The sequence below is a fragment of the Triticum dicoccoides genome, chromosome 7A (genome assembly GCF_002162155.2).
Source record: "Triticum dicoccoides isolate Atlit2015 ecotype Zavitan chromosome 7A, WEW_v2.0, whole genome shotgun sequence".
NCBI classification, from domain to species: domain Eukaryota; kingdom Viridiplantae; phylum Streptophyta; class Magnoliopsida; order Poales; family Poaceae; genus Triticum; species Triticum dicoccoides.
In genome coordinates, this window is record NC_041392.1 from 725,306,505 (window position 1) to 725,324,052 (window position 17,548).

At 45.9% G+C, this 17,548-nt stretch overlaps 1 pseudogene; it reads left to right on the forward strand.

Annotated features, from left to right (window-relative positions):
- Positions 1-7,918: 7,918 nt before the first annotated feature.
- The window catches only part of LOC119334059, a 105,541-nt pseudogene continuing 95,911 nt past the window's right edge, over positions 7,919-17,548 (forward strand).

Sequence of the window (17,548 nt, forward strand, 5' to 3'; positions counted from 1 at the left end):
TCGGAGCTCAACTCCCCGGGACACTGCCACAACCCCTAAAGACAGGAGGCACCAAGAACGATGTTCTCGTCACAAAACCATCGGAACGATTCCAAGATACCCGCGTGATCCTAAATTTTTTTAGTGAAATTTGAGAAGAGAATAGTCAAAACTCTACGTCAGGATGCCTTACCAGAGCGATGAAGGGACTGGGGAGTAAAAAGAATTCCTAAACTCTCTGATATATAATTCCTAAATGACTCAAAACATTTTTCTAGACTCAACTCGTCCGCTAATTCGATCAAGCAATGGGGCTCCTAAGGTCGGGGAAGGCTCTGATACCAACTTGTCACGCCCTCGATGCGGCTATAGCTCCCACGTGTCGAGGCACGACTTAGAGGCATAACCACATTGAAAGCAATGTCGCAAGTTAGGCAATCTTCACACAACCCATGTAAAACATAAGGGGAGGAGATACATAGTTGGCTTACAATCGCCACTTCACGCAATTACAAGAATAAAGCATTACATCATCCAGATACAATCAAGGTCCGACTACAGAACCAAAATAAAAGAAGACCCCAAATGCGACAAGGTCCCCGATCGACCCCAACTGGGCTCCACTACTGATCGACTGAAACGAAACAACACAAAGGACAAGATCTTCATCGAGCTCCTCCTTGAGCTCGGTTGCGTCATCTGCACGGGCTCATCGGCACCTGCAAGCTGGTTTCGGAAGTATCTTTGAGCCATGGGGACTCAGCAATCTCGCACCCTCGCGATCAAGACTATTTAAGCTTATGGGTAAGGTAAAGATATGAGGTGGAGCTGCAGCAAGCGACTAGCATATATGGTGGCTAACATACGCAAATGAGAGCGAGAAGAGAAGGCAAAGCACGGTCGATAAAAGTATGATCAAGAAGTGATGCTAAAACAACCTACGTCAAGCATAACTCCAACACCGTGTTCGCTTCCCGGACTCCGCCGGAAAGAGACCATCACGGCTACACATGCAGTTGACTCATTTTAATTAAGTTAAGGTTCAAGTTATCTACAACCGGACATTAACAAATTCCCATCTGCCCATAACCGCGGGCATGACTTTCGAAAGTTCAAATCCCTGCAGGGGTGTCCCAACTTAGCCCATCACAAGCTCTCACGGTCAACGAAGGAATAGACCCCCTCCCGAGACGTTCCGATCAGACTCGGTATCCCGGTTTTACAAGACACTTCGACAAGTTAAAACAAATCCAGCAACACCGCCTGAATGTGCCGACAAATCCTGATAGGAGCTGCACATATCTCTTTCTCAGGGCACACTCAGATTGTCTTAGGTACGGGTAGGCCAGCCCAGAGTTGCCCCTGGTGGCCACCAGCAGCTGACAAGTTGGACCAACACTCAGAGGAGTACTGGCCCGGGGGGGGGGGGTAAAATAATTGTGACCCTCGAGAGAGTGACTCCCAAGGGAAAAGTAGGTGGTGGTGAGGCAAATGGTGAAACCAATGTTGGGCATTGCTGGAAGAGTTTTACTCAAGGAGAACTGTCAAGGGGTTCCCATAATAGCCCAACCGCGTAAGGAACACAAATTCCGGGAACATAACACCGATATGACGGAAACTAGGGCGGCAAGAGTGGAACAAAACACCAGGCATAAGGCCGAGCCTTCCACCCTTTACCAAGTATATAGATGCATTAATTAAATAAAAGATATTGTGATATCCCAACAAGTAAACATGTTCCAACAAGGAACAACATCTCCATGTTCCAACAAGGAACAAACTTCAATCTTCACCTGCAACTAACAACGCTATAAGAGGGGCTGAGCAACGCGGTAACATAGCCAAACAACGGTTTGCTAGGACAAGGTGGGTTAGAGGCTTGGCTTAACAATATGGGAGGCATGATAAGCAAGTGGTAGGTATCGCAGCATAGGCATAGCGAAAGAGCGAGCAACTAGCAAGCAAAGATAGAAGTGATTTCGAGGGTATGATCATCTTGCCTGAGATCCCGCAAGGAAGAAGAACGAGTCCAAGAAGAAGACAAACGGACGTAGACGAACGGATCCTCACAAACGCGACGTTACCGGAACCAACCCGAAGAAGCAAACACCGGAAAGAAACACACAACATAGTAAACAACCAACACATGAACATGGTATGATATGTGGGATGCGGTATGCGATGAATAAGCAAGATTTGACAAGGAATGCATGAACCTGGCCTCAACATGGAAATCCAAGTGTGCCACTGGAAAGGTGAGATGAAATCTCTTGAAAACGATATAAAGAATGCCGGAATCGGAGTTACGGTTTGGAAATGGCAAGCAATTCAGATATGACACCGGTCTACGATATACAACAAGTAGCCATCTAAATGCAACAAGATGAACATGCTACAGCACCCAAACATGACAACAAAATATATGGCAGGGATCCGTTCATGATTCTTAACACAAGATGAACACTGAGCTACGGCCAATTCATTCATTAACAGGTTCAAACAAGCATGGCAAAAATGCAAACGGTAAACAGATTTGAGACAGTGAAATTAACACTTGTCTGGAATTTCAGATCAGGTAGCACACTTTGGAGCATGAAAACTATATGCTACAAGATCTGAACATGGCAAAGTAAAGCATGGCATGGAGCTACTCAAAGAGCTTAACAAAAGTCCCTTAGTGACCTTGAGCCAAAAGGGATCAGAGAATACATTTGCAAGCATGTGAACATGGCAAAAGCATAATCAGATCACAGACTTAGTGAAAACTGGAGCATGCTGAAACAGATATCAAGTAGGCATGTTAACGAGCTCGATGCACTCACTACAGAGCAAGGCATGACAATCTAAGCATTCACCCATCAAGAATACACATTATACAAGCTAGACATGGCAAGAACAATAACATAGCATGCACGGACCAACTACAACATCCTCGGCAAAATCGCTAACAAGTAGACAATCTGCCTAGATTCACGAAATAGCAAAAGTAGAGCTTGATTGACTCAAACTAGGTTGCTCCATAAATGCAAACAAAGACATGGATGGATAGAGCACTACAAGATTAACAAAACATCCTTACTGATCATCCTCAAAAGAGGCACGGATCGCTAGGAAACAACATGAACATATGGCATATTGAGATAAACAGCTCAAGGACTTAGTGGAAATTCTGAGTCCCTGAAATCAACATTAACGAATGCACCACTTTGCAAGCTTGTGCGAGTCACCACACACATCACAAAAATACATGGGTTGCACCTCTGGATAGATGGCAAAACATATAACAAAACTCATGTAGAGCTTAGGGGCATATCATGCACACAATAATCATGGCAAAAATGACAAATAGCTAAATGGAGCAGCAGATCTGGCAATTAACTCAAATTGCATTCTTCCAACAGCATTTCGGGCATCAAGATGCACTCAAATGAAAATGATGCAATGAGATGAAATGATGTACTCTCTGAGATGAACATTTCGATATGCTATATGCCCAAAACGGATCTACAAATGCAAAGTTACGATGCGATGAACATGGGCATATGAAACATGGAAAACTCGGGGACTCGGTAGAAATTACCACTCCGGGAACAGATCTAGGGTTCGTGCACGCAGATCGAGGCGGGGCCGGATCCTCACCGGAGCAGTGGTTGCCGGCGCTTGCGTTCGCCGAAGGAGAGGGCTCGCCGGCCGGAGCTCACGCCGGAGCTCGCCGGCGAGGTGGCCGGAGTAGAGGCACCGCGAAGGAGGAGGCACGCGGCGACGGGGTCATGCCGGGGAAGGGCGGCGCCGGCGGGAAGAAGGCGAGGCGCGACCGGGGACGAACTCCGGTGGCAGCGCGGGACTGAGCATGGCGGCGGCGGCAAGGCATACGGCGATGAAGGTGAGGCGCGTCGAGAGGCGGGCGACGCGCGGGGGCTCGGGCCCGGTCGCGGCTCGGGCAGGCCGGCCTCAGGCCCCGCGGGCCGGCGGCAGGCGCGGTGGAGAGAGAGGGAGGTGTCCGGCTGAGGTGGCGGCGTCTAGTTGGTGCAGGAGGCGGCAGCGGGTGACATGTCGCGACGGGATTCACCGGAGCGAGGTGGCGGCGGCGGCTGGACATGTCCGGCGGCGCGAAGGGAGTGGATCTAGGGTTTCATCCGCGAAATGATCTGAAATTTCGGGGAGGCGTGCTCTTTTATAGGTAGAGGGAGATAGGAGAGTCCAAATGAGGTGCGGTTTTCGGCCACGCGATCGTGATCGAACGACCGAGGGGATGGAAGGGGTTTAGGTGGGTTTTGGGCCACTTTGGAAGGGTGTCGGGCTGCAACACTCACGAGGCCTTTTCGGTCCCTCGGTTAACCGTTGGAGCATCTAACGAAGTCCAAATGGTACAAAACTTGACAGGCGGTCTACCGGTAGTAAACCTAGGCTGCTTGGCAAGTCTCGGTCCAATCCGGAAATGTTTAATACCCACACACGAAAAGAGGTAGAAAGGGACACCGGGTGACATAGGAGCGCCGGATTGCAAAACGGACAACGGGGAAAATGCTCGGATGCATGAGACGAACATGTATGCAAATGAAATGCGCATGATGACATGATATGCAATGCATGGCACACAAGCAATGACAAGACAACAACAGCAAATAACTGGCCGACACCTGGCACATCGGTCTCGGGGCGTTACAAGGGGCTACTAAGGGAGTCCTGGATTAGGGGGTATCCGGACAGCCGGATTATATCCTTTGGCCGGACTGTTGGACTATGAAGATACAAGATTGAAGACTTCGTCCCATGTCCAGATGGGACTCTCCTTGGCGTGGAAGGCAAGCTTGGCAATACGGATATGTAGATCTCCTTCCTTGTAACCAACTCTGTGTAACCCTAGCCCCCTCCGGTGTCTATATAAACCGGAGGGTTTAGTCCGTAGGACCAACAACAACAATCATACCATAGGCTAGCTTCTAGGGTTTAGCCTCTCTAATCTTCTGGTAGATCAACTCTTGCACTACTCATATTATTGTTGGTTAGTACAAGAGTTGATCTACCACGAGATCAGAGAGGCTAAACCCTAGAAGCTAGCCTATGGTATGATTGTTGTTGTTGGTCCTATGGACTAAACCCTCCGGTTTATATAGACACCGGAGGGGGCTAGGGTTACACAGAGTCGGTTACAAGGAAGGAGATCTACATATCTGTATTGCTAAGCTTGCCTTCCACGCCAAGGAGAGTCCCATCCGGACACGGAACGAAGTCTTCAATCTTGTATCTTCATAGTCCAACAGTCCCTAGCCGGATGGCCCTTTCCTACCGCCTAGCATGCGCTGCTCCGATCCAGATAGTCGCGTTGGACTGAATGGCACGACTGAACCAACCCCCCGGGGGGCCTAGGACATTGAAAGGAGGACCAAATCTATTCATAACGTACGGTCGGGAAACGCGTCCTCTCGCTCTCGTCCCTGGCGGCTCCAACTCTAGCTGCCGCTGGGAGACGCCAATCTTCCAGCGCCGTCCTCCAGCAGCTCCCCTCCGCTGGCGACCTCGGCCGTCGGTGGTGAGGGGGTTGCCGGATCCACGCGTGTGGATCGTTTTTCCTTCCTCATAGTCTAGGTTTTTAGAGTATTCATCATCTTGGCTTTGGTGGTGAAGATGACGGTGTTGAATAAAGATTCTTTGGATCCTTCTCTGACAAGGCCATCGGCCCTATTGTTGGAGATGGATTTGTAAATCAGTATGTTCAATAAAGGATGGCGTGGCGGTGGCGGCATCCTCGTGGTGGACCTGTGTCCTCGGGCTCTACCGTTGCGACGGCGTTTGCTCCAGCGTCGGCGCGGAGCTTGGGAGGTAGTCCAGGAGCGGATGCAGATTGTGGTCTGCATCGACGACATATAGAAGACGGAACGTGTGCCGAGTTCGTGGTTCGTGGATGGCAGGTATGGTTTCCTCCTTCGGCATCTTAGTCGTGGTGGGTGCTAGATCTGGAGTTTGATGGCATGTCAGGTGTGTTGCCCCGGTCTGATTCATTCAATGTCAATGGCTTCACTTTTGGTGAGCCACCTTGGAGGTCCGCAATGCTGCTTTTCAGCGACGGAGCCGCGTCGAGCTCGGGTGAGGAGGTGACCTGTCATTCTTTTCTTCGGTGGCTGCTGTGGTGGCGCCGGAGGCAAGTGACGGGCGTTGGTGTCAAGCTCAGAGATGCTCCGCTATCTTTCCAGTTCTGTCATGTCGGTCATTATGTGAATTTACTTTGATCATTATGATATAAATGAGATACGTATTACCATGCAAAAAGAACAGTACATGATGTACGTATCCTCATGCAAAGTATATTTTAATACATTTTTACACATATGTAATATATACATACAGGTGGAATTATTTTCAGATTTCATAAAAACATTTAAATAGGATTTCTATTGAACAAAATTCTGGGTTCACTAGGCCCGGCCGCTAATCACCTCGCTCGTTCAATGGATCATCTCTTAGTTTGTATATCACATGATGCAGTAATTTTGGATAACTGAAAATGGATAATGGATTTGAGATACTGATCATACTCTTTGAACGCACCAAATCATCTCGAGGACCCTCTTTTGGAATACATATGACATCATCTGTAGCTCGAACATCTGGGGTGAGAAAACAACAAAACGAAAACCAAGAAAGTAGACCCGGTCATGTGCCAGGCCACGAAGAGATATGTTGACATTTGACAATGGAATTGAGACAAAAATAGGAAGCTTCATGGAGGAGAATGAAAACAAAAAAGGCACTAAACTACAGACATCTATCTCCTGCACGATATATATTTCCTTCTATTCATTGTAAATGATATATCTTTCTTTCTCTCTCACTTCTTTGTAATTAAGACATGTAATGTATGCACATGTTATGTATATGAGTTTATGCCTCCACATTTTCACGGTGCCATTTAATCACAAGTATACGAATGCACACCCTCTCCTTGCCCGGTCAAAGCAAGTAAAAAGACGCTCTCTCCATCTCCATTCAACTGAAAAAACCAAGAGCCTCTCCTTCGCTATTAGCATTTGGTGGGAAAATAACAAAAGAAAAGATATAAAACAGGAACAGACCCGTGGTTTTGCTCTCCTCTCATGGAAGGAACCTAATCACCTCTTTCAAAGAAATAGCTGGGCTCACACTAGGCCCGGCCTCCAAATGACCTCGCTCATCAAATGGATCATCTCTTAGTTTATATATCACATAATGCAGTAATTCAGATACTGAAAATATATGATCGATTTGATATACTGATCATGCTGTTTCAACGCACCAAAAAAATTAGGTGAGAATTGAGATGAGGCCGGGTATTAATTTGAGATATCATCTCCAAGACCCTCTTTGTACTAATACAGATGATATCATCTATAGCTCCAGCATCGGGAGAAAACATCAAAACGAAAACCAAGACTGGCCCACGAACAGATATGCTGACATTTGACAATGGACGGAAAGAAAAATAGGAAGGTTCTTGGAAGGGGAATGAAAACAGAAACGGCACTGAACAACAGACATCTATATCCTTAGGATATATATCTCTTTCTCTTCTTTGTAAACGATATATCTTTCTATCTCCCCATCTCCATTCAACCGAAAAAACCGAACGTCTGCAGTGCACACACGAACGGGGAGCAGAGCGCCTTCCACCTCTGGACCGCAAGACTTCCACCCCCGTCTCCTCCTACAAATAGCCCCTTGCATCCTCCAGACTTCTCACCACCTCTGGTCCTTCTCCTCTCAAATCCACAATGTTCTGTTCTTCCTGTCGCGAGGAAGCCATTGTAGGCGGTGAAACAATAAGGGATCTAATAGAGGTTTTGGGTTGTGCTCTTGGTTGTTGCGGGGTTTGTGTTGGTTACCCCCCGTCGTTTTCTAATTAGTGGTTTCTTGATGGCGTTTGCCTTGCCAGGTGGGAAGAATTTCGGAGAACATGGCGGCTATGGGTGGGGACGAAAGGCAGAGGATGGAGGCTCCGGCAGGGGACAAGTTCCCCGAGGGGCTGCGCGTGCTCGCTGTGGACGACGACTCCGTCTGCCTCAAGGTACTGGAGGACGTTCTGCGCCGCTGCAAATACAACCGTGAGTCTCTCCGCCCTAGTCCATTAGAATCGGAGCTAGGTGATCCTTTCTTCTTTCTGTGAGTAATCCTTGCTGCTGTACAGCAACGACCGTGACAGACGCGAAGACGGCGTTGAAGATGCTGAGGGCGGGGAAGGCAGAGTTCGACCTGGTGATCACCGACGTGCACATGCCAGGCATGGACGGCTTCAAGCTCCTTGAGCTCATCCACCTTGAGATGGATCTGCCCGTCATCGTACTCTCACTGCTCAACTTAAAGTCTTTTTTTTTTAATTTTAACATGCCATGAGCTGGCAATTGTCTTCAAGAGCGTACTTTTACTACCCCGCAAAAAAAGAGAGCGTACTTTTACTCCTGAATTTTGGAGATCCAGGATATTAATTAATTAATTTTGGAGAAAGTATACAATTGCACCGCACCCATTTGCTAGGTTGGCATGAAATATACAATTCAGAAATTACCTATATTGTGTTCACATTATTAAAGGATTACTCATCTTTTTTACGGGTAAAGGATTACTCTTCTTCAATCTCCTTGAGATTATTAGTCTTGAAAACTATTTACTCTTGAGAATATATAGGATATAAAGTAGGAGTGCCACTTTTAAGTAGATACATTGAGTAGGCTAATGATAATATCCACAATCTTGCAGATTTCTTGACATTGTGCTATAGTTACTTTTTAGCCATTGTTTCTGTTTATTTCTATTGAATGTGTGAAATTTGTCCGATTTAATTTTCTTCGAAACACCAAATTTATCATAGCCATGATATTGTTTGACAATCATTTGTAATGCATTTGCTTCCCTGATTGCATGACACATTTGAAGAACATTTAAACTTTTTCTTCATTTAAGCATTGGGGAAAACATCATGTCCAGTTCATAGATTTTTGTGAAGTTACAAATTCCAAAGATAAGTTACGGGCCATATGTCATGCAGTGCTATCTGTGGATTGCAACAAGAAGGCTGTGATGAAGGGCATAACACATGGGGCGTGCGACTATTTGGTGAAACCAGTGTGCACCAACGAGCTAAAAAATATATGGCAACATGTTGAAAGGAGGAGAAATGATGATGATGATGATGATGATGATGACGATGGAGTGCAGCCAAGGACTGCTGCCACGAGCAAGGACTCGGAGGATAAGGGCAATGAAGGATATGATTCTAGCAAGAACCAAGAGATCACACACATATCCACCACCAGGAAGAAGCCAAGGGTGGTATGGACAGTTGAGCTTCAGAACAAATTTCTAGAAGCTATTGACCAGATCGGCCTAGACAGTAAGACTTCATATTTTTTGCCTCATTCATTGATACAATTCTTATATTTCTGTGATTGTTTCCACTAAGAAATTTTATTATTTTTTGTAGAGGCCGTTCCAAAAAAGATATTGGAACTAATGAACGTGGATTACCTCACCAGAGAGAGTATCGCAAGTCATCTACAGGTTTATTTTTGACCATTATCCTTATATTCACTCGCTGTGTTCCTATTTTTTCCATTCTAACATTTTTTCATAGATAAGTGCAAGCTTTTATTTTGTGGGGAAACTATCAATGAAAGCTTTAGTAATGCACCTGCATGAAGATGTGTGTAATTACAATTAATTTTTGTCCCTATAATGAGTCTTCTTATACCGTGGATGCTCTATACTTTCAAGTATTTTTGTCCCTATAATGGGTCTTCTTACAATGGATTCCCTACACCTTTTGCTCCCACATGTCTATCCTTACTTTTCCCATGAGCGTGCTTCTCATACCTGGTTTATTTGTCTATCTTTTTATTTCAGAAGTATAGGTTGCACTTGAGAAGAGTCAAATCAAATCCAGTTGGTGATGCCTCTGAAAGACATAACTCATCCTACAACAACATGAACAACCAGGGGAGTTTCATGCGTAACCATGAACATGAAAGATGGTGTATGTCCTCTGGTTTTTTAAGTCCAAACAATTTTTCTGCAATGGGTCACTTAGCTCAGCCGGCGAACACACATAGAAACTCATGCACGGGGTCATTCATCCATCATGGTAGAATGTACAAGTATGTCGCACCAAAACTGTCGGATGCGGGAAGATTCGCTGGCTCCATTGACCCTCCTACCAACCTATACAACAACATACCCAATGAAACAACTTTAGAAGAATTTCCTTCATATAGTTTTTGGTGATTCCTATGCGGGCCGCATGCGTGGTAAGCTGGTGGAGACAAACAAAGGCAAGTTTCCAGACCCTTCATACAATTCTGCAACACATGCGACGTTGACTGGTGTTCTTCATAGAGGTATAATATCTCCCATCTCATCAAATGTGAACGTAGAGGTGCAAAATGAAATGGCAACGGTCATAAGAAATGCTACATCTATGGCAGGCTTCAATGAGCAGATTGTTCCAAAAAATGCAGCTAGCAACCAAAGCTTCATAGGGATGTTGAATCCCTGCGGCAGTCGTCCAGTGTCATCATCTGAGATGGTTAAGGGAGGGAGCAGCAGTATGTCATTAGATGGCTTGAGTGAGCGGATGACACCACTCAACATAGCAAAAAACACAAGCTCAGTCGGAATGATGTTGAATGAAAACACCGCACCTGGTAATGGTAGAATCTCAATGACACATACAGATATGGTTAATAGTGGAAGAACTATTTCTACACTTCCCAACCACCAGACAGAAAATGTCGTCGCAATGACTGACAAGGTTGATGGCGGGGATGCAGTTAGCTATCACCCTATGCAAGTGGGTACCATTGGTCAGCATGCACTTAATGATCAATTTAATGACATCAATGACTTCTCATGGGATGATTTTTTTCTCAACCCGCTGGATGCAGTAAGTACTTTTCTCGTTGGCTTTTATCTAGGCATTGGATATGAATTGTTGAGTTGGACATGTGTATTTAAACCAAAGTTTTCTTTCTCACTGTAGGATTTCACTATCGAGGATGATTTCATGGGTGGAGAAGAATAGTTCTGTCTATTAGTAGCCCAACCTATGCACGCGATGTTTTCTGCATGTGCGTTGGCGACTTGTACACTAATCATTTGTCTGTTCTTGCACATTGTATCTTTAAATTGTGTGTACCAGTGTATTCTAGTTGGAAGCATGGTCATGCTGGGTAATCTATTTTCTTTAGATTTTAAGTTGGTGTTCTATTTTGAGATCCTAAATGATGTTCTATTATGCTATGTCAATTGTAGTTAGTTTAATTATTTATGTTACCATACGATGCATCTCTTTTCCGAGAGAACCTTCAAAGTAAAAAGCACGTTACCCTATCTATGAGAAGGGTCTTAGGACCCATGCTTCAGACACACCCGAATGAAAATGTATGAACGATTTGATATATTGATCATACTGTTTCAATGCACCAAAACAATTTGGTGAGAATTGAGATGAGGCCGGGTATTAATTTGAGATATCATCTCCAAGACCCTCTTTTGTAATACACAGATGATATCATCTATAGCTCCAGCATCGGGAGAAAACAACAAAAACAAAACCAAGACCAGGCCACAAACAGATATGTTGACATTTGATAATGGAATGAAAACAAAAATAGAAAGGTTCGTGGAGGGGAATGAAAACAGAAAAGGCACTAAACAACAGACATCTATCTCCTGTAGGATATATATTTCTTTCTCTTCGTTGCAAACGACATATCTTTCTTTCTCTCTCTTGTTTGTAATCAAGAGATGTAACGCATGCACAAGTATAAGAGTTTAGGGCACTACATTTTCACGTTACCATGCTAGTAGGTAGGGTAGGGATCTGACCGCTGAGACGATGAACGTACACTCTCTCTTTGCCTGGTCAAAGGAAGTAAGATGCAAGAGCCTCTCCGTTGTAATTCAGATGATATTTTTTGAGATATATTTGGGATGCATGTATTTGGTAGTCTAGGATTTGTATTTCGTCTCGTATCTTATCTCTAGGAGAGGCGGCTTGCCCTTCAAGTCCTGTACTCAATATATACTCGCCCTCGAGGCTCAATAATACATCCATCATATTCCGCCAATCCCTTCTCCCCCTTCTAACATGGTATCAACCTAACCGATCCAAACCCTAGCCGCCCCCACCGCTTCCGCCCTGCGTGCCGCCCCCAGGACGGTCGGCTGTCATGACCGCCGCCGGGGGCCGCGCCATCCGTACCTAGGGTTCGTCCGCCTGTCGTGTTGACCGGCTGCCCTACAGACACTTTTTTACAGATCCTTTGATTCGGATTTTCTCTCTCTTGCCGGTCATTTTGATCCGCGTTTTTCTTTTGGTTTTCCAATCTAAGATTGGTTTGCGTCGCCCGCTGCCGCCGTCGACCCCCCCTCCCCCCCGCCCGCACCTCTACTCCGACACCGACGCGACAGACCGGCCTCTCCTCCGACCCGACGGCCAAGCGCGTCGAGGCGGCCCGTCACGGCCTGCCCCCGTCCGCGCATCGGCTCGCTCGTCGCCGGACGCCCTACACCGGCCGTCACCATCCTACTCCAACCGGGACTTCTTCATCATCCATCGCCTCCGCCGTGTCTGTGCTGCCCCATCACCGGTAGTGGCCCCGTCGCCGGTTACCTCGGGCACACTGGTTGCGGCCCCATCGCCGGCTGTTTCGCCCTTCCCAACTACCTTGGGCCGGCTACGTCAGACTCGCCGGCTTCATCTTGGACTCCGCCGCCACCCTGCCTCCATCGAGCGGCGTCCCCGGCCTCGCGCGCGATCGGATTGTTCACCCGCCTGTGCCGCGATGCACTTCATCTACGCCGTCCGACCCACTTGGCTCATCGGTTGCGCGCGCCTCCGAAGATCGCATGAAGACTGACCCTGAGTACAGCGCACTCCTCCATCGATCAAGCATCGGGTTGCCGCTGCGTCGCCCCATCGGGCCGCAGCACCGCCGCCTTATTGTTCTCCCCGCCGCTGCACCGACCGGCATCCTGCCGCTACGTCACCCATTCGTGACGTCAAGTCGCGGCCCGCGGTCTACTGTCGTCCCGAGGCCGTCCTATCCAGGTAGTCCCCGTGGCTGCACCGACCCTCGTGCTGCCTCTGCAATGCCCCATATGGCCATAGCGAGCGTGGCACGCGGTCTTCGCCGCCTGCCCGAGGCCGTCCCCGCGGTTGCACCGACCCATGCCTCGCCATTGCGCCGCCCCTTCAGGTCGTAGCGCCGCGGCCTGCGGTCATCGCCGCCGCCTCGAGGTGTTCCCGCCGTCACCCTGACCCGCCTGATGTCGCAGCGCCGCTGCTCGGGTCATAGCGCCGTGGCCTGTGGTCCACTCTGTCATCCCCCCGCGTTGACTTTTTGTGGTATGCGCCGCGCCGCCTCCTTTGGCGCGGGAACACTACTATCCGCGCCGGTCTTTGTCACGCTATCGGGTTCTTCTTCGCCTACTTTGAGCATCACCGCCGCTCTACTAGCTCAGCCACCGCCGCTGCTTTTCTTCGGCGCCGCTGCAGTTCTTCGGTGCCGCTGCCGCTCGCTCACCCGAGTGTGCCGCCGTCCACCCCCTTCATGTACGTCTAGCACCAGCCCATCGCCAGCTTCGCCATCATCTTCCCCGACCACTTTGTCTACTCCGTACGTTGTGAACTTCTGGTAGAGCAAAGCTGATGACCACTTGATAGTTCAGTGTGCCATTCTTTAGGGCTTAGAATCGGGACTTCAAAGACGTTTTGAACGTCATGGAGCATATCAGATGTTCCAGGAGTTGAAGTTAATATTTCAAGCAAATGCCCGACTTGAGAGATATGAAGTCTCCAACAAGTTCTATAGCTGCAAGATGGAGGAGAACAGTTCTGTCAGTGAACACATACTCAGAATGTCTGGGTACCATAACCAATTGACTCAGCTGGGAGTTAATCTTCCCGATGATAGTGTCATTGACAGAGTTCTTCAACCACTGCCACCAAGCTATAAAGGCTTCATGATGAACTATAATATGCAAGGGATGGAAAAGACAATTCCTGAGCTCTTCACGATGCTAAAGGCTGCGGAGGAAGGAATCAAGAAGGAGCATCAAGTGTTGATGGTTAACAAGACCACTAGTTTTAAGAAAAAGGAAAAAGGGAAGAAGGGGAACTTCAAGAAGAATAGCAAGCAAGTTGCTATTCTCGGGAAGAAGCCCAAGTATGGACCTAAGCCTGAAACTGAGTGCTTCTGGTGCAAAGGGACTGGTCACTGGAATTGGAACTGCCAAAGTGAAAGGTATATTTGATATACATGTTATTGATGTGTACCTTACCTTACTAATGCTCGTAGTAGCGCATGGGTATTTGATACTGGTTCCGTTGCTCATATTTGCAACTCGAAACATGGGCTATGGATTAAACTAAGATTGGCTAAGGACGAGGTGACGATGGACGAGGTGATCCAAAGTTGATGTGATCGCCGTCGGCACGCTACCTCTACATCTACCGTCGGGATTAGTTTTAGACCTGAATAATTGTTATTTGGTGCCAGCGTTGAGCATCAACATTATATCTGGATCTTGTTTGATGCGAGACGGTTATTCATTTAAATCAGAGAATAATGGTTGTTCTATTTATATAGGTAATATCTTTTATGGCCATGCACCCTTGATGAGTGGTCTATTTTGTTGAATCTCGATTGTAGTGATACACATATCCATAATATTGAAGCCAAAAGATGCAATGTTAATAATGATAGTGCAACTTATATGTGGCACTACCGTTTAGGTCATATTGGTGTAAAGCGCATGAAGAAACTCCATGCTGATCACTTGATGCTTGCGAACCATGCGTCATGGGCAAGATGACTAAAACTCCCTTCTCCGGAACAATTGAGCGAGCCACTGACTTACTGGAAATAATACATACTGATGTATGCCGTCCGATGAGTGTTGAGGCTCGCGGTGGGTATCGTTATTTTCTGACCTTCCCAGATGATTTGAGAAGATATGGGTATATCTACTAAATGAAACATAAGTCTGAAACATATGAAAGGTTCAAAGAATTTCAGAGTGAAGTGGAAAATCGTCGTAACAAGAAAATAAAGTTTCTATGATCTGATCGTGGAGGAGAATATTTGAGTTACGACTTTGGTCTTCATTTGAAACAATGTGGAATAGGTTCGCAACTCACGCCATCTGAAACACCCTAGCATAATGGTGTGCCTGAACGTCATAACCATACTTTATTATATATGGTGTGATCTATGATGCCTCTTACCTATTACCGTTATCATTTTGGGGTTATGCTTTACGACGGGTACATTCACGTTAAATAGGGCACCATCTAAATCCGTTGAGACGACACCATATGAACTGTGGTTTGGCAAGAAACCTAAGTTGTCGTTTCTTAAAGTTTGGGGCTGCGATGATTATGTGAAAAAGCTTCAACCTGATATGCTCGAACCCAAATCAAAAAATGTGTCTTCATAGGATGCCCAAAGTAAACTGTTGGGTACACCTTCTATCACCGATCCGAAGGCAAGATATTTGTTGCTAAGAATAGATCCTTTCTAGATAAGGAGTTTCTCTCGAAAGAAGTGAGTGGGAGGAAAGTAGAACTTGATGAGGTAATTGTACCTTCTTCGGAATTGGAAAGTAGTTCATCACAGAAATCAGTTCCAGTGATTCCTACACCAATTAGTGAGGAAGCTAATGATGAAGATTATGAAACTTCAAATCAAGTTACTACCGAACCTCGTAGGTCAACCAGAGTACGATCTGCACCAGAGTGGTATGGTAATCCTGTTCTAGAAGTCATGTTACTAGACCATGACAAACCTACAAACTATGAGGAAGCGATGATGATCCCAGATTTCGCAAAATGGCTTGAGGCCATGAAATCTGAGATGGGATCCATGTATGAGAACAAAGTGTGGACTTTGGTTGACTTGCCCAATGATCGGCAAGCCATAGAAAATAAATGGATCTTCAAGAAGAAGATTGACGCTGACGGTAATGTTACTCTCTACAAAGCTCGACTTGTTCTGAAAGGTTTTTGACAAGTTCAAGGGGTTGACTACGATGAGGCCTTCTCACCCATCGCGATGCTTAAGTCTATCCGAATCATGTTAGCAATTGCCACATTTTATGATTATGAAATTTGGCAAATGGATGTTAAAACTGCATTCCTTAATGGATATCTTAAAGAAGAGTTGTATATGATGCAACCAGAAGGTTTTGTCGATCCTAAAGGTGCTAACAAAGTGTGCAAGCTCCAGCGATCCATTTATGGACTGGTGCAAGCCTCTCGGAGTTGGAATATACACTTTTATAGTGTGATGAAAGCTTATGGTTTTATACAGAATTTTGGAGAAGTCTGTATTTGTAAGAAAGTGAGTGGGAGCTCTATAGCATTTCTAATATTATATGTGGATGACATATTGTTGATTGGAAATAATACAAAATTTCTAGATAGCATAAAAGGATACTTGAATAAGATTTTTTCAATGAAAGACCTCGGTGAAGCTGCTTACACATTGGGCATCAAGATCTATAGAGATAGATCAAGACGCTTAATTGGACTTTCACAAAGCACACACCTTGATAAAGTTTTGAAGAAGTTCAAAATGGATTAGTCAAAGAAAGGGGTCTTGCCTGTGTTACAAGGTGTGATGTTGAGTCAGACTCAATGCCCAACCACTGCAGAAGATAGAGAGAAAATGAAAGTCAGTCCCTATGCCTCAGCTATAGATTCTATCATGTATGCAATGCTGTGTACTAGACCTGATGTGTGCCTTGCTATAAGTTTAGCAGGGAGGTACCAAAGTAATCCAAGAGTGGACACTGGACAGCGGTTAAGAACATCCTGAAATACCTGAAAAGGACTAAGGATATGTTTCTCATTTATGGAGGTGACAAAGAGCTTGTCATAAATGGTTATGTCGATGCAAGCTTTGACACTGGTCCAGATGACTCTAAGTCACAAACTGGATACGTATTTATATTGAATGGTGGAGCTGTAAGTTGGTGCAGTTCCAAGAAGAGCGTCGTGGCGGGATCTACGTGTGAAGCGGGGTACATAGCTGCTTCGGAAGATGCAAATGAAGGAGTCTGGATGTAGGAGTTCATATTCGATCTAGGTGTAATACCTAGTGCATCGGGTCCAATGAAAAACTTTTGTGACAATACTGGAGCAATTGCCTTGTGCTACCTCTTGAGCAATGCGTTGGTTTTCCCTTGAAGAGGAAATGGTGATGTAGCAAAGTAGCGTAGATATTTGCAAGATACATAAGGATCTGAATGTTGCAGAACCGTTTACCAGTCCTCTCTCACGAGCAAAACATGATCAGCACCAAGACTCCATGGGTGTTAGAATCATTACAATGTAATCTAGATTATTGACTCTAGTGCAAGTGGGAGACTAAAGGAAATATGCCCTAGAGATAATAATAAAGTTGTTATTTATATTTCCTTATATCATGATAAATGTTTATTATTCATGCTAGAATTGTATTAAGCGGAAACTTAGTACATGTGTGAATACATAGACAAACAGAGTATCCCTAGTATGCCTCTACTTGACTAGCTCGTT